This window comes from Phaenicophaeus curvirostris, chromosome 8 (genome assembly GCF_032191515.1).
Source record: "Phaenicophaeus curvirostris isolate KB17595 chromosome 8, BPBGC_Pcur_1.0, whole genome shotgun sequence".
NCBI classification, from domain to species: Eukaryota; Metazoa; Chordata; class Aves; order Cuculiformes; family Cuculidae; genus Phaenicophaeus; species Phaenicophaeus curvirostris.
This window is the reverse complement of record NC_091399.1, coordinates 22,582,324-22,608,660: the sequence shown is the minus strand read 5'-3', so window position 1 is coordinate 22,608,660 and position 26,337 is coordinate 22,582,324. Positions and strand designations below refer to the sequence as shown.

Sequence of the window (26,337 nt, the reverse complement as noted above, 5' to 3'; positions counted from 1 at the left end):
ACCAGGAGCAATGAGGCAGCTCTGCTCTGGTCTCCGTGACATCTTTTCACATTCACAACAGCCTAAAAACATCAAAGGTCTCACCTCAGCTGAGCAGATCTGCAATGGATAAAACAAATTTTGTTCACCATTAATATGAACCTTGACAAGAAGAAGGTATTTTACTGATCTGACCTGTCCAGCCATACTGCAGACCTCAAACAGAAGAGGCACCTTTCATTGGGCACTAAAACCCCATTTCACAGGGTTTGCTTATAAACTCAGGTCAGCCTCAAACCTGCTGCATTAGAAACATTCTACACTACTTCTCTCTCTATCAAATGACAAGACACCCCACTGCAGAAGATGACTAAGCCTGTACGTAGCAATTTCTGTGTTGTGCTGTATTTTCTCCCTATGATTTCTTGCCAGCGCATGTCTGACATGTCCTACAACCCATAACACTGAGACATCTGAAAATAGCGACTCATTTTAAAAACTTCATTCGAGCATCAGCACCAAACACGATTTACAAAGAAAGAGACCCTAGCCTGATCATATGACTTCACTGCTTTGTGCAGCCTACGCTGCTGTTTCCTACAGCTTGGAGTCACTGATGAGGGATTATACTGAAGGCTTACTCTTTTTCTGTACATTGCTAGATATATATATGATATAAACCTAAATTTCAAGGTAAAAGGCATTTCACTCTTAAGATTAGTCACATGCTTAAATGCCTTACAGAACTCCAGCCATTAACTATGTCAAAAAGCATTGTTAAAGAGCCCCAAGATTACACCAAAAGCCTCCAGGGTTTGTGCATGTGTTGGGTTAGAGATTTAAACATGTGATGAGATACAGAGCATTTTTTAAAGCAAAATGCTTTTGCAGAACCCTTGAGAACGATAGACTCGTGTGTGTGTGTCTGCCCATACAAGACACACACACCAAAATTAAGGCAACCTGCCCTCATCTCCTCTGGCGCGGCTCTTTTTGATACCGTAATTGAGGTCATGTAATAGAAGGAAATCACACTAGCAGAGATAGATGACTCCTGCTCAGATGATTTTGGAAAGGAAGGGAGAAATAGAAAGGTGAATTACAGTGTAATGACAGAAATCAGTTTTTATATGAAAAATCTGATGATGGATTTATATGACACGTGAGTATTACCACAAATCCATCTCTACCATTAGAAGGTGGCTACATTACAGGCTGAAGGAGAAGATATTTGCAGTGACAGTCACTGATACTAAATGCAGAGAAGAGAAATAAGACAAGGAAACAGAAAAAAACAATCAAAGAGCCAAGCATTAGAAAATACAAGCACCAAGCTGATGGCAGAATTAGCTCGGTTATGTTAGTAGGTAGGCTCGAGCAGAAAATGTTGGACAAAATAAGGTGAAAGCAAAATGTGTTGAGACACGTTCCTAGTCCGCTAGAAGCTAGAAGAACCACAGGCACGGAGAGCATTCAAAGTACCCACCGTTAGCTGGACGGACAGTGAAACCTCCTGTTAGAGTGACGTGCAACATCTTACCATAAACATTCCTAACAGGGTAATTTATCAAGAAAAGCTGAGTGGAACGACAATAATGTTGTCTATAACCGAACTGAGACTAAACAAATAGCTAGTAACATTTCCTCCTGATTAGACAGTGTCTGCATAAATTAAAGAATTATAATCATGTCAGGAACTACCCATTAATGAATCTGATTTTAATATACTGCGAAGTCTATGGGCATTATTTACTGTGAATCAATGTACATAAAAACTGCTTACTCTTGTTTTGCTTCCGGCACACAGCACACATTAACCTGTCCGGCTGCACACACTACCCAGTTGTGACCATTACAATCCATACAATTTATCAGAATTTTAAAAAAATTTAAATCCAAGCAACACCTTTCCATATGGCCAATTAGCGAAGTCATAAAACGCAGCAAATATATGATGCTGTATTGAACATCTGTGCTGCTTATCCTATGGGAATTCTTAATAAAGGACCAAACAGCATATTGATGTTAATTCTATGTTACCGGGACTTTAAATAAAAAACTAAAATAAATAGCATCCATTAAACTGATCAGACTGTTGTAACTCAAATTGTGTTTATTATGCTAATGGAACATGAAATTAAGAAAAAGACCTTTATGCCAGTGGAATTAATTAATGAGCTTTATGAAGGCATTGGGATGTAATTTATTTCTAGATAAGTAAGTCTAATTTGCAGTTCCATGGGTCTCTGCAATGCTGATTGTAATAGTTATTCCTGCAGATGTGCTGCTCACAGCATGTCTTTCCATTAGAACTGAACACCTCATTATATAAACTGTACCTAATTAAACATAATACAGTGGTGACTTGTTAAACTGGCCTTTTTAAGTCAGCAGCTGCCTAAGCTAATAATACCGTACACAAGATTTATATCATCTACCATATAATACTGATATTAAAATATACTGCCCAAGGGATTGACAACTAATTTACCAGTACGTAACAGGTACGTTTCAGACCCACTGATGGAGATTAAAGACTACTAGTCTATAAAAGTCAAATGAATTAAAGACCATTTGGAGTTCTAAATAATTATGAAAGTTTTTTAATAACTTTGTTCTTTTCGCAGGTTTTTTTTAAGAACCATAATCAGGGAATAGCGCTTTTCCTCTGTTCTCTCACCGTAACTGAATTATTACGATCCATGAACACAATTAGGGATGTGCAGATTCACGTTGTTTCAGGCAAAACAAAATGTGAAACCGCCTCGAGAGATACAGCTATTTCTTTCTCTTTGCAAGTCTGATTCTGTGACTGCTCTGAACAGGTCCTCCTCTCCCGCAAAAGGTAGACATATCGCATATTCCAAAGATGACAGTCTGTCCCCATGAAGTCTGACTGTTCTCATCAGAAAATGAGGAGGTCAGAAAACACACTGAGGACAGATTTTCTCATGAGATGAGATACGAATATCGGAAAACCACACAAGAACATTCTGGACAAACAATGTTTTATCATGAAAGCTTCGTGTTCAGTATATACCCTGTGGTTTCAGACTTGTTTTTTGTTTCCTGCTTCTTCAGAGGCTGAATCACCTACCACTTTATGTTCTAATGCAAAGTGGTGTTACTTTTGTTCCCCTCTTTTCCAAGTCCCTGTATGAAATAGGGCCGCTTTGCCCACAGTTGTAGGCGTGGTAAGACACAGCTGTCCCTTTTCCCCACAGAAGCCAAACATTCTTCCTTCTCTCCATGCTCTCCCACTAGCTCTTGCTCTCTCCCATGACTGAACCCCCTGAAACTATGTAAGCTGCCCTAAATATTGCTGCCACCTCTCCTCTGAGTGAAGAAAATTAGGCTCAAATTCTAAACAGCCTTTCGCATAAGCCATTCCAAGCAATACATTTCAAAACATGCATAAGTTTAGCCAAAGCCTTGAGTCCATGGATGTCAAGCAGCAAGACACTGATTTCAAGTGGCAAGACACTGATGTCGAGTATCAAGTTCAAAGTTATACAATGCCAACATGTTTACTCAGTACAGACGTAAAGTTCTTGACAACTTTCACTTTTCTTGCACAAAGAAGCTGGAGAATACACACACAAAAGGAAACGCGGCCATAGTACTTGGAGTCTGTCACTTTGTTTGGATCCTCCTCAAGCTTTGGAATCAAAGCTTCAGAATCAGATCAGGTTTACTCTGAGTCACTTCCCCTGTCTGACTGAACACAACAAAAAGACAAAGTTCTTACATCAACCACCGTTTTATCTTTGTTTTCAGTAAGCTGTGACAATCAAACCACAATCCTCTTCTAGAGACTAATGCTCCAATAGCCACCTCTGTCACTCTCATAAACCCTAATATCTGCAGCGTCATCCTTCACTGTTAAAGTTTCTCAGCAAAGACAGTTTGACAGCTCTTCTCTTCTTCTTGCCAGATCCCTTAGATCATTCTGGACTGCAGTGCGAAATAGGAGGATCACTGCAAATTAAGATAAAATTACAGTTTCTGCTAGAGTTACAGATTCAGAAGAAAGAGACCTGTCCTGTCTTAAAAGATGGGCATCAAGAAGCAAAACTGTACAGTTTAACTTTCTTGGCAGCAAACAAGAGCAGGCTTCCAGACTGAACCAGCCTGGACACAACCAGCTCATCCCACTGACAGAACGGGGGTTCCTGGGGCGGAGCCGACAGCGGCCTGGAATGAGCACAGCATTCCAGAATAAAGGATCAAACACTGGCATGGGAACCTCTGATTAGAAGGAAAGCCCGTACAGGAATAATTTCATGTGTCAAAATTGTTCCATGCTCTGCATTTTAACTCCCCGGATGTCACCATTTACTCCATGCTCTCAAAAGAGAGTTCTCCAACTGTCACCTAGGCTATTTAATTCCAGCTTGGGATCTTTATTGGGAAATCTTTTATTAGAAAACCCCTGTACTAAAGAAACTCTCTTTAAAATAAAGAATACAGTTTCAATTCGCAAGCAGAGCTCTTTTTTTCATAGAAGCCCCACTTAAGTTGCTTATCCGTCTCTCGGCAATCAAACACAAACTGTAACAGAACAGCAACATAATTTGCTGTGAGAGCAAAATTTAGCAGAATCAATCACCAATAAGAAAATGGGAGCTCATGCGCACCATAGGCCCATTATAATTATTATTTTTAATTAAAGTCTTCCAGATACACATTAATGTTCTTTGCTTACTACTTTTATCGTTTGACTTGCCTTGAAATGGGAATTTGGAGCACTCTGAAAAATGGGTTGAATGGCTCTTGTCTCACACTAGGTCAAGCAGTTACTTCTCCATCCTCTCCCAAAATGCATTTAAGTACCACATGGCAGATAAACTCCTCCATGAGTCACCGCAGATACCCTCTGCCTCTTCAAGCAACAGAAACCAGGAAAACATTTTCCCCATGCTCCCATCAATGAAAGCACAGCAATCCCACCGAAGGTTCAAAGACATCTGCAGAACTGGCCATGTGCTGCATCTTGAATTTGAAAAGCATCTTCAAAAGTGATGCTATTTAAAATTAACAATCTTAATTAGCATCTCCATAAAGAAGAGAAAAATCCTGTCATACTCCTGAACTACCTAGCAAATAGATAAATAGTAAAGATAAACAGAAGTCAGATAAAATAAAACACAAACTTCTTCAATGAAAACAATAGTAGGTTTATGCATTTAATTCATATTTCAACTCTTTCACAGAAGCATTTTGCAGTTTCTTACTCTGCCTGCAGCTGGTGAAAAAAACACTTGTAACTACAGGTAGGGTGGCCTCATAGCCCACCGGTGGGACCGAGCTTTCCAAAGTCGCTTAGACTTTCAGGGAATCAATGACACTGAAAGAAATAGCTGGATAATTTGATGCTTGCATGAGCTGAGCTTCTAAAACTGTTCTGAGAAAGTAGCTCACAACCGGTCTGTTCTTGTACGTGCCTGAGAACACCTGGATTGGAAGTTACACTTCGTACTTCACTTGTTTCTTTTAAGGATAAGTATCACAATATACACAAGTAGTTATCCTAGAAGCATAAAAAAGACCTTAGACCACCACTTACAGCCGATCATCAGCATCCTTGGGAGATGAAGGAGGGCAAACAACTGGGATCAACCAAACAGGCTCTCAGGAACATTCCTGCCTAGTGGGAACTAAAAATATGCAATAACACAATGGGCAGGGGAAGATGCCCGCTGTATTAAATCCCTCACAAACAGATAGTTACTATTTCGGCCTATTGCTGCTACCACAGAGTCAAAAGAAGCTGTTGGATAAAAGAAGATGTTATGAAACTACTCATATTATTCTTCTGAAACAAAATGCAAAAGCTTATTGCCTGCTGTGTTGCCAAAGACTTTATTCATGGATTCTCTAAAACTTTAATCCTCTGCCGGGAATTCTGCAACATTCACAGAAAGACCTTTCAGAATTTGTTAACGTACCAACAGCTGAATCAGTATCACTCAGTGAACTGGGATGATTGCAGGAGACAAAACCAAAACCTTCTTCCACAGAACTCCACAAAATCTGTGTCTAGGTGAAGCAAAACCTCCAAATCCACACTCAAGACAACAGGAAACAAAACAGGAGGAAAGTTCCATCGGCTACTGGCTTGCACTATTGGCGCAATCATTTGGTGAAACCCCAGAAAATAATCAAACTTTTTTTCTCCCTAATGTCTTGGAAGGTAAAGGGGAAGTATATGCATGTTATTCCGAGTCCTTTTTGTTGCTGTAACTGGGATGCTGTAGCGCTGGAAGGTCACGGGCACCCTGACAGAACAGAACCGACAGGGCTGTTAACTGCCGACAAAGTTAGAGCACTAGTTTCTTTTCAATGATAGCAGTATTTTCATGATTTCGGGGGTCAGTCACCCATGTACATATGGTAAAGAACACTAACAAAACACTGTCAGTGGAATTCAGACAGTTTCTTCTGCTCCCACAAAGGACAGAAACTTCCACTGACTTCAATGCAAACAGAATCAGGCCCGTCATGTGCACATTAAATACAGCAAGCACTTCTGTCTCAGTCTTTTCTGAATACATGCTTTTGATGCCACAAAGCAGATAAGACCATCTGATAAAAATAACAGATGAAAGTATATTGCTATCTATACCATCTCCATTATGAGATATAACAAACTCCATGGTGCCTGTACGCATTACCATAAGTTACAGGGAAAGCTGACCTGGTTTCTGGAGGACAGTTTCTAAGCATGATGCTGCAGCAATTTCTGATGACATACTTTTCTACAGCATTTCTCATGCCACTGAAGATTAGATATGTCTGCAAAGCACAATATAAATGCAGCACCAGAATTTTATCTGATCCTTTGGCCACCAGCTAGGAAGGAAATGTTTCAATATTGCATTTTATATAAATATGAATCACTAAGACTTTTCCTCAGAATTCTTTTCACAGACAGACTTACTGTTATTGTCATTGTCACGAGCAAAAAGAATTACTGCTTTTTAATTGCACGTTCTCATTCCTCCTTCTCGGGAGGCTCCAACACTGAATCCTACTATGATATATTTTGAAAGCACTGGCACTTTGAGTTTGATCTCTCTGGCTCCAGAAGCAAATTCTCACAGCACCAGGGTGAAAACCAGTACAGAGCTCACAGACGGAAGCACAGCTTCCCCAGTGCAGGAGCAACCCCGCTCAGCAGGTCACAGGACCACAGGGAGCGACAGACAGGTGGCTGTGCACACTGCGCTGTCCCTGTGGAGAAGAGACAGCAGCTGTTCTCATTCAGATGGTGCCCAGGAACCACACAGGGTAACCCAGTACGAGTGGGTGACATTGTTTTTGAGGCCCAGAACACACTCTATGGAATCACAAGTTAACACGCGAGGAACTGCTTAGGAGCAGTACAATAAGACCTCAGCTGGGCATGTGGGATGTGCTCTGGAGAGCTTAAACTCTCCAGAAGGGAAAGGCTTATGCAAGGTGGGAAAGAAAGGAATGTTATTGACTCTACAAACAGGGGATCCAGCCAGAAAGGACTTTGGAAGAAAGCTACTGGTTGATTACTGTGTGTGAAGGAATCCCAGGCCACTGGATCCCAAAATAACACTTCTCCTTGCCAAACACCTCCCAGTCTCTGGCCTGAATCAATTACTGGAACACATACTTCAAGATCATGAAGCAAAGCTATTTTCATGAATTCAACACATAACTTAAGGGAAAGACATTCAGGGGTATAAGGTAGGAGAGAAAAAATGCCTTTGATTCCTCCTTTCTTTGCATACTGAGCCAGCCTGTCAGCTAACGCAGAGCCTCACTTTCCCATTCATAGCTATCACACTCCGATGTTCCGTACAACTGGTGTGTTCAACAGCAGGGCTGAGAGCAAACCTGTAGGCCCAGCCTTAGTATTTTTCACACCCATACAAGCACACAACATAGTGAAAGAGCTACCCACACTTCCACCCTCTGCCCAACCGTCCCTCTACTCCACCTGCTCATGAGCTGAAGATTTGCTCCAGTCACCGAGTTCACTGTCAGTCTCAGTGACTGAGCCTTTGTACAAGAGCTCAGCTAAATCTCAAAGTGCATACACCAATTCTGACCTCTGGTGAGAAAAAAGAATGCATAGTTGTGCCCCTTTCAGCTTTTACTGGTTTCCCACCAAATCTCTTAATACTTTTTCTGACTTACTCCAGATTTTCAACTTTGGAATAACTGCATTTGCAGCTCCGCTAATTTTCCTGCTCTGGGAACAAAGCAAAATCTGTCTGCCACGACTGTGGTTCTTTTGTGTTCAAAACTGCATCGCTTATGTATTTAAAAATACATATGATATTTATAAAGCCTACTCAAAACATTACCAAGTTGTCCCATTTTCATGTTTTCATAACAATTTCTATGTTTTCCATATGGGTGAGTGCTAACAATATGATACGAGCTTAATGGAACAAACTGTGGTTTCTCTTTATTGTCTTGGCATCAAATATCTACACTTGCATAAAAATAACTCTCTCCACTATTTTCCAGGGATGATTTTTCATTAATGCAAAATTAAATGCAATAATAAATGCTCTTACTCTCTCTGCCTCTTAAAAATGGACCAGAAATTATCACTGTTCACCTCACCACCATACTTGGGAGTATTACACATCTACTGAAAAGAGCAGCTGATGTCCAGAGAGCGCAGAATTACTCAGAGGAGCATTCTACGTCCCGCTGTGAGCTCTATGAAAGAACTCGGGTTAGGGAGGGAGAGGAAAGTTGCTTTACTCTTTCTGTCCACAGGCAGACAGGACTCATTCTCTCTACGCTGCCCTCCTCCTTCTGTTTTCTCCCTCCAGCTTTCCAGAAGCAGGAAGAGTTGTCACCTGCGAGCATCAGGAGAAGACTGTGTGCTGAAAGACTAAGGCTGAAAAAGCTGACAATAAACGATTTCCTTAAAAGTTCTCAAAGCTGTCCAGTGTGGCACTGAAAGCGCTATTCTCATACTCCAACAGCACACGTACCTCAGCCGTCTCCATCCAGCCTCTGCTGCCCCCTCTCCCTACCTCTCTGCAGAGCTGCCCTCTCCTACTGTCCCCTCCTCCAATTACTGCAGTCCTGGTGTAGAGAACGCTTCCCCTGACCCGGAGCTGCTCGGCAGGCAGGCAGATGAGGCAGCTTTCTCTTCATTTAACGCAGCTCCTACACACGCCTCACGACATGACAGACACGTCAAACGAGCCATCCGCCAGGCCGCTGACAGCAGCTTCTGGGGCGGAGGAGAGGCGGCTGATGGAGAGGAGGCTGTTGGAGGGAGTCGGGAAGCCGGGAAGCCATGGGTAATATCATGAGTGCCCTGCGGAAAACTGACAGCTTAATGGGGATGATACTGCCAGTTATTTTACGTACCTCAAGTCTTGGGCTTGAATACTATACTTACTACTGATAAGTGGAAAATAGATTTTGCCAGAGTTAATAACAAAGGCTAATGCTGATAGGCACCACCTCAATGACGGTCTAAAATGTTTTACTTCCTAAAAGCTGAACACTGATGGAAGTTGCTGTGCTGATGGAACAAAAATGAGTTAATTCATGCACAGCAAAAGCAGCTGGAATCCTACACAAACCTTGCCCTGGACAGCTTCTCTCCAGGATAGGCATGGAGTAAGCTGTTTAGGGAGCAGGCTGAAAAGACAGCTGACTCAGGCATTCTCTGAATGAGCTCCCTATTACTAACTCGAGACATTCTGCCACCGATTGGTGTTTCCTCCTACAAGGAGAAGCAAGCAGCACTTCCTCAAACTGTTCTCTTCCAAGGTGACTCACCTCAGGGACACTACTGTCCCCAGACACGCATACCCTTCCATGCCTAACGCCCACAGCTGATTGGGAAAAACTGCAGTAAGCGCTAGAAAAGTGCAGGGACTGTCACTTCCTTCTTTTAACAGGAGTTATTTTTTATCAGCTATGTGGGAAATGCACTTTAGGACACCGCTTGCCTTCTGTACCCCACATCATCCCATGCTCACAGCAAACTGACACTGCCATGGATCTACCCGGGAGTGCAGATCTGCTTCAGAAGAAGTTTCCATTTATTGCATTCTGTATATTCTGAGTCATGTTTTCTTCACCCATTGCCTTAATTTTCCTTATTCCATTACATTTTGTTTAAAAGAGCTTGTGGTTGAGGTCTAAGAAAGTTCAAGAAATAATTACTTTCATCTTTTTCTTCCAAAAAGATGATGTGGATCCCTCAACATTTATAAGCTGAGCACTAACAGCAAACAAAATGAGCTTTGGAGGAACAGAACCTAATAATGACTTTTCTTGTTTTACTTGCAGATTGTTTTCATGTTGGGCACGGTATACATTTACAGTTTAATTAGGACAAATCCTCTGCTTGCTTATGATCTCATCCTTTGCAGAGGTGCCATGCTAGTAGTGTTGAACAGGCTATAAATCAATCTGATGTTCACGCATAGCACTGGATCTCTCTCACCAATTAAGCTGAGTTTTGGGAAAGCCCTGGATCCAACAGTTGACATGATGAAACTTCTGGCACCGAGTTGACTATTCTCTGTTCAGGCTCACTCCAAAGAGCAGTTACGCTACGCTCCGCAGCGGTTCATTTATCACCAAAGCACAGCCTTGATGAAACACCTGCCTGTTGCCCGGCAGTGTCAATAGCTTGGGTTTTCAAGCGACTGACTGCTCAGTAACAGGGAGAAAGTTTGCAGACAGGAAAGTGCTGAGTCCATTCTGTGAAATCTAAAAGAATTACTGGCATTAGGGAAACTCCCTAGACGCTGCGCAATAGAATCCATCGCAATCCCCACCTACAGCCTCAAGTCTTAACACCGAACCAAATTGCTCATCTGTTCCAACAGTGAGCTGACAGCAGGTTATGGATGATTCTTGCTTTTTCACGTAGCACCAAAATCTGCATGGTTTGATTTTGGGTTTACATTTCAGCTCTTCGTGATCGAAGAGATTTGATAGTCACCAAAAATCACGAATCAAACAGTAATTTTAAAATTGTGTTGCAATGAGTTGAGACAGTACAGAATACCGACCACAGCACAAACTCTCCTAAGGAGTTGTGGTGCCGGGATAGACAAATAGGGTTTTTTCTTTATAAGATATCAACAAGTATAAGAAATCTGTTCATAACGAAAACGAAAATAGATACTTTTGCTTTCTCTCCAGGCTGCACTGACAGTGCTAACACTCCCAGGGTAACCTGACCTGTGAGTTACAGTGGGTGGAATTCCTCAGTTATCACAAACTATTTTAAAATGAATGTTTCCATGTTATTAATCATACCATTTCATCAACTGCAGTTATGGTATAAACTTCAAACGTTCTTTTTCTTCTGGCCCTTCTCTACATTTCACCCTTAAAACCCGGTCTCCAGTTAATACATCCAGGTCAAAACCTGTATATAGTCAGTCATTGACTTTATGTGCCACTTGCCAAACATGTTATAAAACAGAATCACAGTACATGTATTAAAAAAGACAGACAATATGCTTATTTTCAGAAATTATAATAAATTGTGGTCACGTCACTTTAATTCTTACCAGAAATACAACAGTTTCCTCTACTGGGCAGAAGGGCTTGACCAGCCCTGGCAATGGAAAAGGAGCCAGAAGAAAATGGAAGGTTTTAAAAAACACCCTACAGAAAGACTCCAAGAGTCAAAAGATGCACATTGTTTACTACATGATCTTGAACTTAGACCATTCCCAGCTCCATTTTCTTTCAGCAGATGTGTTTGAGGTGCACAAATACTGAAAGTCTAGACTCCTTTTTACATAAATTTGATTTTTCTACCTTAATCATTGTTTATATTATACATCATTGAGGTGTGATTATGTTATATTTAAGTATTCCTAAATTACTTCACATTAATCTAGTTACCTAAATTACAGTTGAAAAATTATTTTAATGCGACATCCTGTTAATTTGTTCCATTGGTGCTTCAGCTCCGCATCCCTGGGGCAACGCAGCCACATCCCATCTAATGCAAGAATGTCAACGCTCCAGTATAGAACACAAACCTGGGACAGTAGGAATTGCCATACGTGACGGAGTCTCAGGACATCTAGTCCAACATCCTGTCACCTGCAGGGAAGATGCTCCAGGAGAAAGTGGAAGAAACCCAGCAGCAAGCAATAACAAACTCTAACTTGCAATGAGTCATTTGACACAAACACTGAAAACGGTGATTTTAAGGACAGCTACCATAAGAAGAGATGAAAAAAAACAAGAAGTAACTGCTAAAGAACACAAAGATGTTTCTTTCATGTAAGTTTTCATTCCAGTGACTATCGATACATCTCTGATATTCCAGCACGGGTCACAACTAAAATCACTTTTCAGGACACAGCTACAGGCAAAAGAGGAAAATGTGTGTTTATTCTACATGGGACTGTTTAAAAGGGCTCTCCAAGTGGCCTCCAAATTCCACTAAGGCTGAACAGTTTGTTTTTCACTCCTCTCTAGACAAGACTTAAATCCACACAACAACTGAGAAATGCCACTGTTATTTGCTGATAAGGCAAATGATGCACCAAGAGTGGCCAAACCCTTATCAACAAATAACAGTGGCGTTTAGTTGGAAAAAAACATATTTCTAGGACTTTTTCTCAATTCTTGGGAAACAAAAAATACATCAAGAATAGACCTTCCTTCTGTTGTAGAAAGTTAATGAAATATAACTAGCCAAGCCATTGGCCTGGCTTGAACAACATATGATCATACCTGCAATGCTGAATAAACCTGTGCAGTAAACCAGCTATAGAATCATGCCCTAGGCAGAACTCAGGTCCACACTCTACCTCTGACCACAGCAACAAACACAGACCAGCGGAGAGGGACTGCAACAGGCATGAATGCAGATGTGGCTTGCACATGTCAAAAAGCTGAGAGAGAACTGATTTGCCAGACTCCCTGGCACACACAAAGTGTTCAACAGCACAAACTGCAGTGTTATCTGTAGCGATACCATAATTGTACTTCAGAAATCGTAGCTGACAATGTAGTCAAGAGCTCCATCTTCAAGGGATTTTATAAGTGTGTCATTCCTTACTTTCTGAATGCTTAAGCACATTCTGGCTATGTACTTCTACCATCAAGGCTGTGGAAGTGTGCAGAAAAAGATGGAGTAGAAAAGAGCAGCACCAAAAACAATGCTGTCTAGGAAGAAATTAATTAAAGATGTAAGAAATTTATTATTTTGCAATCTCTAGAAAATAAACTCAGAATAACAATAATAAATACAATATTCTCGTAAGTGGAGGTAAAGTCTAACAAACCAGAGCTCTTCCATATTGGTAAAGGACAATTTGAGGAAAGTGATCATTTTCTCCCCCTTCCATCTTTCTTATAGGAACAAATAACTGATTTGCCTTTCTGGTATCTCATCTCACCCTTGTCTGTGAAACAGGGAGTCTAAGCTTCCAGTCAGGTTAGATAATTTACTGGCCACTGAGCTCATTCACATAGCAAAAACTGACTCCAATTTCTCTTTTAAAAGCACTTCATTTTCTGTTTTAAAAGACATGGACACACACACACTATTCCTCTGGCTCAGCCTCAGCACATATTCCCTGGCTGAAGTTGTTCTTACGTCTCCTTTCCTCGCTAAGGAAGTTACTGCTTTGGCTGAATTTTCCTTATGGAGTCATCTCATTTCTGCCTGCCGGAGACTCAAAAAAAAAAAAAAAAAAAAAAGCAAAACCTCCTGGGAAAATGTACTCTTAACTTAGAGGCAAAAGAAAGGACGTGTTCACTGAGATCAGATTCAGTTCTGAAACAGGGGAAGCCAGTTTAAGATAAAAACAAAACAAAGCTGTTTTGACATGCAGTCTGCCTTTATACATAAGACAAGTCCCTCTGAGAAACCGTTCTGCGGTACCATAGGGCCCTGTGGGGCTTTCCAGATGAAAGAAAGAGATAGCAGCATGATCTGCCCAGGTGTCAACAAGAGTTTAATCAGGCAGCGCGGGGGCTGCGGAAGGTAGGCACCAAACTCAGGACCATTACTGCAAATGATGACAAACAGATGGCAAGAGCTGGGTTTAATGGTCAGACCTTAAAGTGAACTTGTAAGATCTATATGCAATAAAAAGCCTTTAATGCTCATGCGCTGAAGAAGTTGATAAGAGAATCCATGATATAGAAGGGAATATGGCATACCACAGTGCTATTATAGTATAAGTATTTCTACCAGGAACGCTATCTTAATGACTTCTTTACAGATGGTTTATAATGTAATCAATTGCTGGAGCATGTGCGCGGATGACACCAACAGTGTCATCCCTAAGAACAGGTTAAATCAGACAGGTAGGCTGTAAAGACCGACACAGCTTTGACATCTTTCACCTTTTTACAAGGCTGCCTGTGACCGTCAGTGCCTCGATGCTTTTATAAATCTGGTCTATGTCTGCTGGAACACACGGGCCGATTCCTGCATGAACAAACATCACTACCTAAGAATCACAACTGCAGCTTCTTGTAAAACACACTGACTCTAGCTCTTTCTAAATAGCTGCTGTTCTGAAATACATAGTACACAGGCACTTTGGATTAACCAACCTTACTTTACCACCTCTAGAAAAACTCTGGTCCCTTTTCTAAATAGAAAAGAATATTTACAGAAAAATTCACTCAGAAAGTGGAATCAAATCTTTGCAGCCCCATGCACTTCAGAACATGGGTACCTTAAAACTTCATCTCCCATATTTGTAAAAACAACCACGTTGCCTTAAGAAATATTTTCAATGGTGTGCCATGCAAAGAGTCTGTGGGCAGGCACTTGATCCTTGACACCAAGAGAATGAGGCAGGAATCCCTCAGGAAGCAGAATCGTTACCAGTGCTGGGGGGACAGCGAGAGGTGCTCGCAGGTCCACTGCAGGTTGTAAAAGGTGGCTAAAGAAAACTGTTCCATTTTTTACTTCTTATTTAAAAGGCAGTATATACCTTTGCTCAGTGCCTAGGAACCAAAGAACCTCTGTGTGGGTAAGGCAGAAGACTAAACGTTTCTCAGCTGGCAGAACTTACCCACTCTCTCCACTGAAATACAAAGGGCAGAATTTGATGACATCCTAATTTATAATTAATCTGACTATAAATTACTTCAATACCTGAGACATCACTGGATAGAGTGGTTGCGTAACAGTTCTAACATGCTAGCACTATGGATGGATTTTCTGTTGATTTTAAACAAACATGCAGAGACTGGCTCAAAACACTACTCTTAAGGTTCTACCACAAACAGTAGGATAGATTTGTCTTTTTCCACTGAGTACAGGGGTAAAGGACCATCAACGACATGAGATGATGAGCTCAAGACATCATAAAGAGGCCTGGTCACCTTTGAAACCTGAGAGCAGGCACCCAAACCACCCTCCAGTCCTGAAAAAATATCTTGCTGTCTGAATGGCAAAATAATTGATCCTGATGGTCAGGAATAAAAGGAAACTAAGGAGGGTATTAAGGTGACTGAGCGCAGTAGAACTGCAACACAACAAACAGGACTCAGTCATCGCTGTCTGTAAGCATCGACTTGCTTTGCTTACGTGTTTGAACAAGGACAGGCACAAAGTATCCCGAGCTGTTGCGACCACAGAAGGCTGCGCTCCCCACCACGGGCCCAGGATGTGAGCAGGGCTGTCCTGGGGCATTCGGAGGTGCACAAAAGAGGTTGCCACTGCTCTTACAGCTTCCTGCTATGAAGTTAAAATGTGGCTTCTTATACAAGCCATGTTACAAGATAATTTCTCCTAAAAAATAAACTCATAAAAAATGCTCTTAAAAAAATGCCTGATCTATGTTTTCAGCCCACATGGATATTAAACCTAGTTTCCTAGACCCTGAAAAGCTAATTATGCATTCAATTAGAGTTTCTTAATAAAGATTAAAACTCTGAAGTCTATTACAAGCCCATATTTAATTCAACTGCCATTTTATCCATGCCATGAAAGTGTGAGTGGTAACAATGAATATAAATTATAATACACGCCACAGAGTGAATGCTATTTGTCCAAGTGCGTTACTATAAAGAATTAAATTTTGCTATCGGTTCCATAATCTAGTTAAAATTGGTATTCTTTATTTGGTCTTTCAATGTAGTCCAATTTCCTACTTTGAAAAACAAATTCTAGGGAATAAAGAAAAGAGATTAATTTATCATTAAGACTCTGCTTAATTGAAGTCAATTCTGAACAAACTTGAATTCAATTTCTGCTCATTAAATTGAATGTGCTCTGCGTTTCTCTCTGCATTGCTTTGAGCAAGCAGCTGAGAACAAGGGACTAACATCAAAATTATTAAATTGAGGAGATTTTATTTGGTCTTCACATGCCAGAGCTGCTTTGATGAGGAGATGTTTTGGCACTGAAAGGAAACGAGAGCAGCTGGAGGAAAAATCAAATGAAACTAAGCCTCGGAAAATTGAAGAAAACGCAAGCTTAATAATATTTAATAATTAAATTTCCACAAACAATAGCGGCAAATGAAGTAATCTGCAAAGTCTGTGAACTCATTTGCATAATTGATGCCGGTCCCCTGTAAATGAATAATGAAGATAATAAAAGATGTTGCTAAAAATGGGCACAATAACAGCAAATTTCATCAAGCCGCGCGCTCTGATTAATCTGCTCTTGCAAATCAGCAGTGAGAGGGGAACGCACGATACCCGCGCTGCGGCCGGCAGCCAAACCTCAGCCTCAAACCCACAGGGCCCCTCGGAGGGTGAGGGGCGCCCCCAGGCTGGGCTCCTGCACACCTCCCACCCTCCCAGGGGTCCAGCACAGCACACTGTATTCCAGCTGTCCAGGGCAAACTATTGCTCCTTCCTAGCAGCCCAGGCCCTCTCCTAAAAAACGTGCTGCCCGACTGCCTGGGTAACAGGACAAGGTGCTTACATGTCATGGCCCGGAGGGCCTTCAAAGCTGGAGTAGGTCCAGCTGGGGCCAGCATACACCAGGAGCTGCTGCCCAGCCTGGCAGCTGTATCGTCTCTAGGTTATTCCTAAGGACATGGCCATGTGTAACCATGCAGCCAAGCCACTTCTGGCTCTGCCCAGGCTCACAGAATCACTGAGGTTGGAAAAGACCTCTATGCTCACCCAGTCCATCAGGTCACCTCTACCGAGCCTACTGAACACATTCCCAAGTGCCACATCCACACGCTTTTTGAACCCTTCCAGGAACGGAGACTCCGCCACTGCCCTGGGCAGCCTCTGCCAGGGCTTCACCACGTTCAGCCACTGTCAACCAGCACCCCCAGGGCTCTTTCCACCGACTCAGGGCAGAACGTGTGGCCCAGCACTTCCCAAGTCAGCCTCTGCTCCACACAGATGAGAAGCAAGTGCCACAAGCGTGAACTTCTTGGCAGGCTGTAACCTGGCTCATGTGCTGATAGCCATAAAATTATACTTTTGAATTTAATACCCAGCTTACCCTGATTTACATATTTCCACAAGGGCCCGACCCTGCAGATTCCACTGGTGTCAGCCACTGCTTTTCACAGGACTAGGATTTTTCACTGATTGTAAAAAAAAAGATAGGAGAACCCAGATATGCTGCTCTCTGAAGCTGATGCATAGGCTGGCAGTGGCCACTTTACCGGGGAAATGGGAAAGGATTGAAAAAAAGTAGTATCTTTTTATAATAGAGCCACCACAAATTTTAAAGCAGTTAGAAACATGCATTTAGGAAGAAATTACTTCATTGAGATTACTCATCAGGATATTTATAGGACCAGCCCCCAGACTGTTAATCTGTAGATTTAATTTAATATTTAGTCTGTTGCCTTGAATAAGTGATCTCTCAGCCCACAGAACGATTGCGGTGAATGAGGACTTTTCACCATATGAAATACTTACGTGTTTTATAGCCAAAGTACAAGACACCCTGTATTCTAATTGTGTTACTTTGCTCAGGTTCTGGATCCACGTTTAAACTACTACAATGTGTTTGAAGTAAAGGGCAGGTATTTTGTCACACAATGCAAACTTCAATACTAGACACTGCAGAGAAACCTTTTAGATCTAACGAAAACCAAAAAATACAATCTTTTCTGCTGTTTATGCACATTTGCAAGTTGCAGTTCCATCTATTTAATTTGGTGAGCTTTAACTCATTAACCACCACCTCCCTCCTTTAAAGGACAAGACCAGCCTGTCCTTTGTGGTAAACACATGGCCGCCTTCTTTCCTTCTGCAGTGATACTGAACAAGTGTTTAAATCTAGTTACTAAATCTATGTACAGCCCAATATAAACATGCAATACAGGTCAATATATCACAATTCATACAATCCTACCATGGGCAAATTGCACTCGGTACCTACAAAAGCCGTTGAGCCATTCAGCCTAGAATTAGCAGTTTCTTCAGGAGCTGGACAAGGTGGGCACTGGCCAAGCTTAGGACGCTGGCAGACCTGGATGGCAAGAAAGAAGAAGGTTTGACTGTTTTATTAGGCACATAGGGAATTGCTTTATTAGTGAAACAGGAACAGATCTCACTATATAGAATAGAATTCCCTATCATGGAGCGAGGAGGGTAGCTTTTAATCATAGCTTTTATTTGTTCTCATACTTGAGGAATAATTCGGTTCCCCGAATAAGTCAGGGCAGCCTTTGAGCTGCTACAAATCCAGCACTTTGTCATTGAACCTAAGGACCTTATGGTCACCCACAACTTGAACTGCATTCAGACCGGAGTCAAAGCGGCAGATGGAAGTGTTCCGCTTGAGCTTATTTCTATTCTCAACTTGATGAAATCCTGAGTCAACAAAGGACGTGATGACTGCTGAGTGAGACATGAAGGCCACAGTGACAAGAAATCAAAGTTGGGTGTTGTCATTTGTGGAATAGGCATTGTTAAATTCAAAATGGAGATCGGGAAAATAATGGAACAAAAGCTGCACTCTGAAGAATGCTAAAGTTGTGGTTTAGTCATAGAATTTATTATGATGGCTCTAAGTGATTTCTATGAAAAGGAGGAAAGAGGCCACAGGCACCTGGAGTCAACACCACTGCTTAGGGCCTTTACACAGGATATGGGATAACGGCAAAGGACTCACACGTGTGACCTAGATGCCAGGCGAAACCTTATTTCCATCCCTGTTCCAACCTACAGTCAGACTCACTGAAGAGCTAAGGTGTCAGCTCTTAACACCAATGGTTATTCTTACTCTAAAAGCATATCCCAAAGATACATGGTAATTTGGAAAGGGATACGTGTAGAGAATTTTGCACAAACAGTCCTCTCAGCCGATACTTGAGCCAGGAAAGAAACCTGCCCTTCGCTGCGGCTGGAACAAGTCTCCACCCTTTCCACCACAGTCTAGCCTAGAAACTAGTTTACCTACAGAAAAATATTCAAAACTGGTATGTTTGATACTCTCTCATCAATTATTAACATTTTCTGATAAAATACTTTCTCCAACAGCTCTACTGTACAGCTGGGCTGCAATGTGTAATTAAATGCAAATTAGTTGTAGCTTATCTGGGCAAAATAGCAATTCCACAGACAAAGCCAGTATGATTCTGTGCTGCACAGAACCCAGACACACAGGTGAATCACCTGTCAGAATTATAGAAAGATGGGAGAACCAAAATCAAAAGCAAAGGTTTTAAAACATGTTATGTTTAATCCACCAGTCACAAGGAGGATTTACTGCAATTCTAAATAGCTAAGTATTTACACTTTGCTATCAGGCTCTAACTTGGTATGTAAGGACTCAACCAAGAATGGAATGCAACGTGTGACAGACTCAGAATCAGTTCTACAGCCTCAGTATGAGGATTTATTATTTTGTGTAAAATACATTCTGCAGAAGTGAATGAGTGTCCACGTGCCTGAAGCAAGAGTGTGTTAGGACCTAGTGGGCCTTTCCTTGTAACGAAGGAAGCTGGAAAACAGGACTTTCCTTGTAATGGAGGAAGCTGGAAAACTATGCCAGCGGGCTCCACCAACATCCTTTGCAATCAGAGCAAATGGAAAAATTCAGTGTAGTAGGAGTTGCAGATTTTAAAAAACAAATAGCAGATGCTCAATTAAGAAATGGCACCTGCAGTTTTCAGATAATATACATTGATATAAAACTGATTTTATTTTGAAGAATCATCTTTGATTTCCTCGTCGTTTTGGGCCCTGTCACTATTACTCTGTTAGAAGTCATCACAAAATCTTTGTCTGATAGTAGGACCGTGAATAATCAGATTTAGTCCTGTCCAGTCCAATGACTCTGGGGCATTGACTCAAGACCCGACCTTTGCCGGCTAATTAATTAAAAGGACCCTGTATCAGATGCAAGTGTTGTGATTGTTTTTAATGCCCTACAGCAATCTTAGTCAGGAAAATTCTAGTGTGCTATTCTCAGCATGGTTTAGTTTCATTTTTACACACAAACATGAACGACTGTGTTTTTAATTACTTGCCTTCCCATCCAAAATACCGCTCAGAAAACGAGCAAGGTAAGCTTTCAGCTCCAGGAAACACTGATTCAGAAACGCCACAACCAGTGCAGTATCTGGGTAAACCTATGATCTAAAAAGGCAGGAACAGGTTTTAGTAATGACTGTTTTTAATTTCCTTCCCTTCTCCCTCTCTTCCCCGTTCTCATTCTTAGGGTGCTTATGTATTCCATGTTCTGTTCAACCACACATTCCAGTATTGCATCTACACAGACCCTGCCCACACAGTATCTGGAAATATGGATCTTTAGCACATCCCTGTTTTGTCCCCTAGTGTTCCAAGGGAAGACCGACAGAATTTAGCAAATCTCGCAGGAAACTGTTCCATTTGAAGTTTCATTTCACCTTAACTGATAGTTTTCAGGGAGAAGCAAATGACATTGCCCTTAGTACGAATAAACTAACAGACGGGATGAATTCACAGTGCAACAGAAGGAAAGGACTAAGGCCCATCCTTCCTTTTCCTCTGATTCCTACAGTCCCTATGTAGAGCTTGTAAAATTTATCTGCAGAGCCCCTTAGTAAAATCCAGCCCATGTCTTCACAGACTTAAGCCAATCTGGGAAGGTGTGTTAGACCCTTTTGTAGTCTCTTCATCACTCAGCTGTCGTGTTTCCCTCTACAGTCATCGTTAACTTGTCAATGCAATTGCTAGGAAACAGTGCTTCTTGGACCACTCCAGCTGTTTATTTTCATTGCATCTTGAAATTGTATATGATGGCTTGCCATGCTAACTGACCCTGGAGACTGTAAACTCCAGTTAAGTGTTCTGCCATATTTCTAAAAGAGAAAAATTAAATATTGACTGGCCGACAGGAGTTTTATTTTACTTTTCAGACATATTTCTTCCTGTGGGAGATTTCTCTTCAGACCTTAAAGCATCACATTGTCTAAACTGAAGGGGTTTTTTACCTTTCAAAAAAAAAGGAAATGTTCCTTTACATTTTTATTCACTACTCCGTAGCTTTTACTTGGTTAATAGTGGAGAAGACAGGTAACAATACGTCACTAAGTTCTGACTAGGGCTTGAAGACTGATAGAAGTGTCCCTAGAGACTTCTTCTGCCAGTTCTCACGACCTGGGCCTTGGCTCATCCTGCCCCGTCTTTGGTCATCGCTGGTGATGTTTGGTTATGCAACATGCTTCTTCCTCCTAGTAAGGGAGGATATGTATTGTTAGGCTATAGCAACTTCCACAGAACTGCAAGTAGCAATGTGTGATTGAACTAATCCTACTGGAAAGCTGTTGCTGAAGGGTTATTTTGCCAAAAACTTGAACTCGCTATTTAATTGTACTTAGCAGCATTACATAGAATGAAGAACATGCAGGAGGAGAATCTTTACCTGTCACTACAAAACACGAGATTGCGGAACCATTTTCTCTAGCTTGTTCAGCAGCACCAAGCTGTTAATTCTAGTGTTACTGTCAATGACACTCCCTCAGAGGGACAATATTAGACATTCAGTTGCATGATCTGCACCTTGTATGAAGAGAATGAATAAAAAATGAAGCTTTTCACTGTGAACTATTCCAGACTAGTTATTTTCATTTAAAAAAAATGTTTATTTTACTTTAACAACCTGAAGGTTAAATTAACTCTTCTTCTGCTGAGAAGCTAGTGGGAAGACTCAGAGCATACTGCTGCCTCTTATGGTAAAGGAGGCAATAACATATGGCCTAGACACAAATAATCTAATACTATCAAATGTATAAGTCATAGACTCATCGTGAACTATCTGACCAGCAACCCTTTGCTCTGTCAAAAGCACACAAGATCTTGATTACTGATACAAAGCTACTGGAAATAAAAATTAGCTAAGAAGCTCTTTCGAAACATACATTTTCAGTGACGTCTTTTGAGTGTCATGAACTGATTCCTATGAATTCCACAGCACACGGCTACGTATCTCCAGTAAAGACACTGTTCCTGAGCCAGAAACTGGAAGGATTTGAGCTCCTGTACGCATTTAAGGATTTGATCCTGATAATGGATTTACTACCATTGCCTAAACAGCAGAGAAGGTTTGACCACCCTGATTATAAAAAGCATGCAGGTGTATTCACCATGCAAATCCCTTTGCCCTTTTTAATGAAAAACGGTTAGTAGAACTGGGGACACATTCTGCACCACAGATTTTCTAGTTGCCTCCTCCACATCATTAGTGAATCTTCACTGAATTCACATGGAGGCAGAGTTTTCTGAGCAGGGAGGATTTTTTTGAAAAGCTGGAGTTGCCAGGCTCTCAGCTGGGGCTCTCAGAATCCACGGGGGGCACTGCACGTGTGCCGACAGCCCTGCAACAAAACACACACCGCACAGGCTAGCTACACAGAGAGCTACACCAGCCTTTTCTAGAACAAACCCGTAAAGCAGCCCAGCACTGGAAAGATTTGCTACTATCTAATACAGAAATGAGTTCAGAGCCTTCTGAATTATTTGTTCAGTGCTTCAGCTGATAAACCACAACCTATTTATTATACAATTTATGCCTCATTGTTCAGAATTTACTTGCCTATCATGAAAGGCTGCTATACTGTAACTAAATGTAAATCTTAAATACACTAAGTCTTATCAACTGTATGTAGAATACCCTTTAAAAGTCTATCTTCAGTTGGGTATTCAGACTGACTACTTGCCTTAATTTATGCAAATATAGCCTATAGCTAAAAGCTTTGTATATTTGTTTCCCTATGGTATTAGTATTCAAAAAATAGGACATTCTTTCAAGGGCATTTTATAAACGCAGAACTATAATTTATATAGCAAATTAAAGCTCGTACAAAATGTGTGCACTGAGGTACAGATTAACATATTTAATTTCAGTATTACCTGCAAACCTATTTTTTTCCATGCACTGCTCTAATTAGCCATATAAAATCGAGTCAGTATATTGTAAGCAATTATTTTAGTGGGAGTAGAAAGAGAATCTGAATTAAATATATGGTGAGAGATAATATCTTACGGAAATTAATATACTCATTTGTATCAAGAAAAATGTGTTCTAGCTAAATTTTATATGATAGTTTGGAGTTCAAAAATATGACTCGTGTAGAAGTTGTAGTTGTACAGTTACTAAGATATTAGACTGCGGAACTGCTTTTAAGTTCCTTATTAATGTGCCAGTGCTCATTCTTTGATATCTAGAGATTGTCAGGAACTAATAATGTCATTCCATATTGTGCAATTTCTCCTATTATGAATATTCACTCCCCCTACAGTTGAATGTGCAAACTGTTAGTAACTCTGTACATAAGAAGATTTCTTTCCATCATTTAAATACATACTTGGCTTTTCATGTTTTTACTTCTTTAACTATTCACTTGAGAGAATTAAATGACGGTGAAAATCAAAATGCAATTTTTGTTTCATTCCCAACTAAAAATAATCCCATAAACAGTAATTTTTTTCTTTCTCATTTTACCCTTAACATTCTGAAAGCTAAATATGAAAATTATATTTAAGGAGTGAGAAAACAAAAACTGATCCATGGGCTAATGACTTTCAGCTGTCTCCTCACATTGCAGTTTCCAATCGTGATGGGATTTGGACAGAAGAAACTATTTTCTAGCAGTAAGAGCCTTTGGTCGATCAAGTAGATGTAATTCTGAATTCTACACTCAGTTTTGATTGTGAAGTTGGCGCTACATGCCACAGCCAACTTCCCGGCGTAAGAAGGACAACAGACTCTGATATTCCCTCCTACTACTTGCTCATGATCCCACAACATCCAATAACAACCAGGACTAACCTCATGAAAGTCAGATGCCTGCGTAACTGTCTTGTGGCCTCAAAGCAACTCTTTCCCGTTTCGTGGCACAGAAGCTGCTGTCTGACATAGCTGCCTTTTACTTCCACTCTGCCCTGGGAGAACGATAACAAGGTACTTTATTGCTTGGAAGGGCCAACAAAAAAAAAAGCAAGCAGATAATAAAGCCTTTTAGAAGAGAGGTATGAAAAACGGAACTATGTTTTATGCCTTCCTGCCTGCAGCATCACACAAGAAACTCCCTGGCTTCAAAACTGCGATGAAAAGTTTTCCACCTCATGAAAATTCAAAGCTTTTGAGTTTTTTGGAGGTATTTTTTGCTATTTCATACCTGGATAAACCCATGACCACTACAAAAACACAGCGCACAAACGCATGTCCTAGATCTTCCTTCAGCATCCTCTCCCATCTCGGCTGAGCACCCTGGCCACTTGGCAGTCTGAGGCCAGTTCTCCACAGAAGCCTTTTCATCCTGTATGAACAGAAAATGTTCATATGATGAACCTGTGCCTGGACAGCACATCAACTAGTGGCCAGTCTTAAGCAGCTGAGTTATTTATATGTATATTTTTATAGATACACACAAGTAGGAAAAATACCTAGAGGTGTGTGTGAGTATAGATACACATCTACAGACACACACACACGCATTCCTGTGAAACAGCTGGATTTGGATAAACCATGATCTCATTGTATTTTACAAATCCCAGATAGTTTCCCCAACTACAGGAGGAATAATTTCCAGTCCTCTATATTAAAGTGTACAAGTAAAACGCATGAATAAAATACTTTTCTTTAAAACTTCCCTTAACCCAAATTTGCAATGGGGCCCTAGCCCCAAGCTCTAGAAATACGTGGAAGGACTTCAGACGTGACAGCTAAACCTTGCACTCAACAGAAAGTCAAGCAGGAATGACAGAAAAACTGGCAGACAAATTAAAGAGCTACCTCTGTTTTAGCAATTTTTTGTGACAGCATTTTAAAAATTAGCTGGGCAATTGCTCTCAAATGACAGTGTGCTGCTGAGCAGGAGAGCACCGGGGACAGGAAAGAACTTGTCAATAGTTGTTTCAATGAGGACTTTCAAACCCACAGAACTTTAGCATACGTTACTGCAGCATTGAAATATTTAATTCTTTCAGCTCCGCAGATGTAAAATTTATGCTGTGCCAATTTTGCTAATTATCTGTGACATTTATGCTTATGGTATTTCTGCTTACGGAATGAATGTTCCATACTGCAGAGATGGTTCCTTTCTCCATGCCAGGTACTAGGCTGGGGGTTGAGTCCACACACTTAGAGCATCAGAAGCGCAAGTATCCAAATACTTCCAGCTCTACGATGCAGTTTTGCATTTAATTTTCCTTCCTCTGTTTCTCTAACTGTCCAAGTCCAGCTTTTGGGGTATACTGAAGAAACTGTTTCCATGTAGCATTTTAAACACATTTTCATCTCATTGTAATAGAAATTATGTCAAGTAGGAGTGATGATTTTATTTCAAAAGGGAATTGTTTGCTCTCCATTAGGACCCATATGCAGGAGGGGTGGTTTCCTGTTAAAACGGTAAGCTGAAACCTAAAATATTCATTAAAAACTGACTCCAAAATTCTCTGCTTTTGAGCTACATAATGTCATTAGATTTTTGACCACCAGTTATACACATAATTCAAACACAATACTCAACATCCAAATGGTCAGTAGCTTTACCCCATTCAAGTGTTCAAAGTCACCCTCATTGATTTTGTAAGAAAATTACCAAAACTCTTAAGACGGCAAAGAACTTTTTGAAATGATACAATGATTGTAAAACAACACATAGTGATGCCTGTCACTCCACGTAAAATGTGTTTTGAAGATTTGTACCATCTCTTCAATCACACTCACACACAGAGAAATAACACAAAGTAACAGTGAAGAATTTAGATAATATTGACATTAATCTTTGTATCAAATAGTACGTGTATTATGAAATAAACTCAAACCTACAACAGTAACAAAATGCAGCAGTAAAAAGCAAGTTTCTTCTGACCAGTATAGCGGAACTTGAACGAGATGTCTATCTCACTGAATTAACTTCTCCCTTGTTACTACCAACCAGCTGGAGAGGCAAAGAACGGCTTTTGTAACACACAGGTCAG

At 40.9% G+C, this 26,337-nt stretch overlaps 1 long non-coding RNA gene across 1 annotated transcript; it reads right to left on the bottom strand.

The window, feature by feature from the left end:
• Window positions 1–24,592, bottom strand: LOC138723439 (uncharacterized). Its single transcript, XR_011337875.1, has 3 exons — window positions 24,531–24,592; window positions 24,182–24,294; window positions 1–99 (listed from the first exon to the last, which is right to left on the bottom strand). It is a non-coding gene; the product is annotated as an uncharacterized lncRNA (long non-coding RNA).
• Window positions 24,593–26,337: the final 1,745 nt, after the last annotated feature.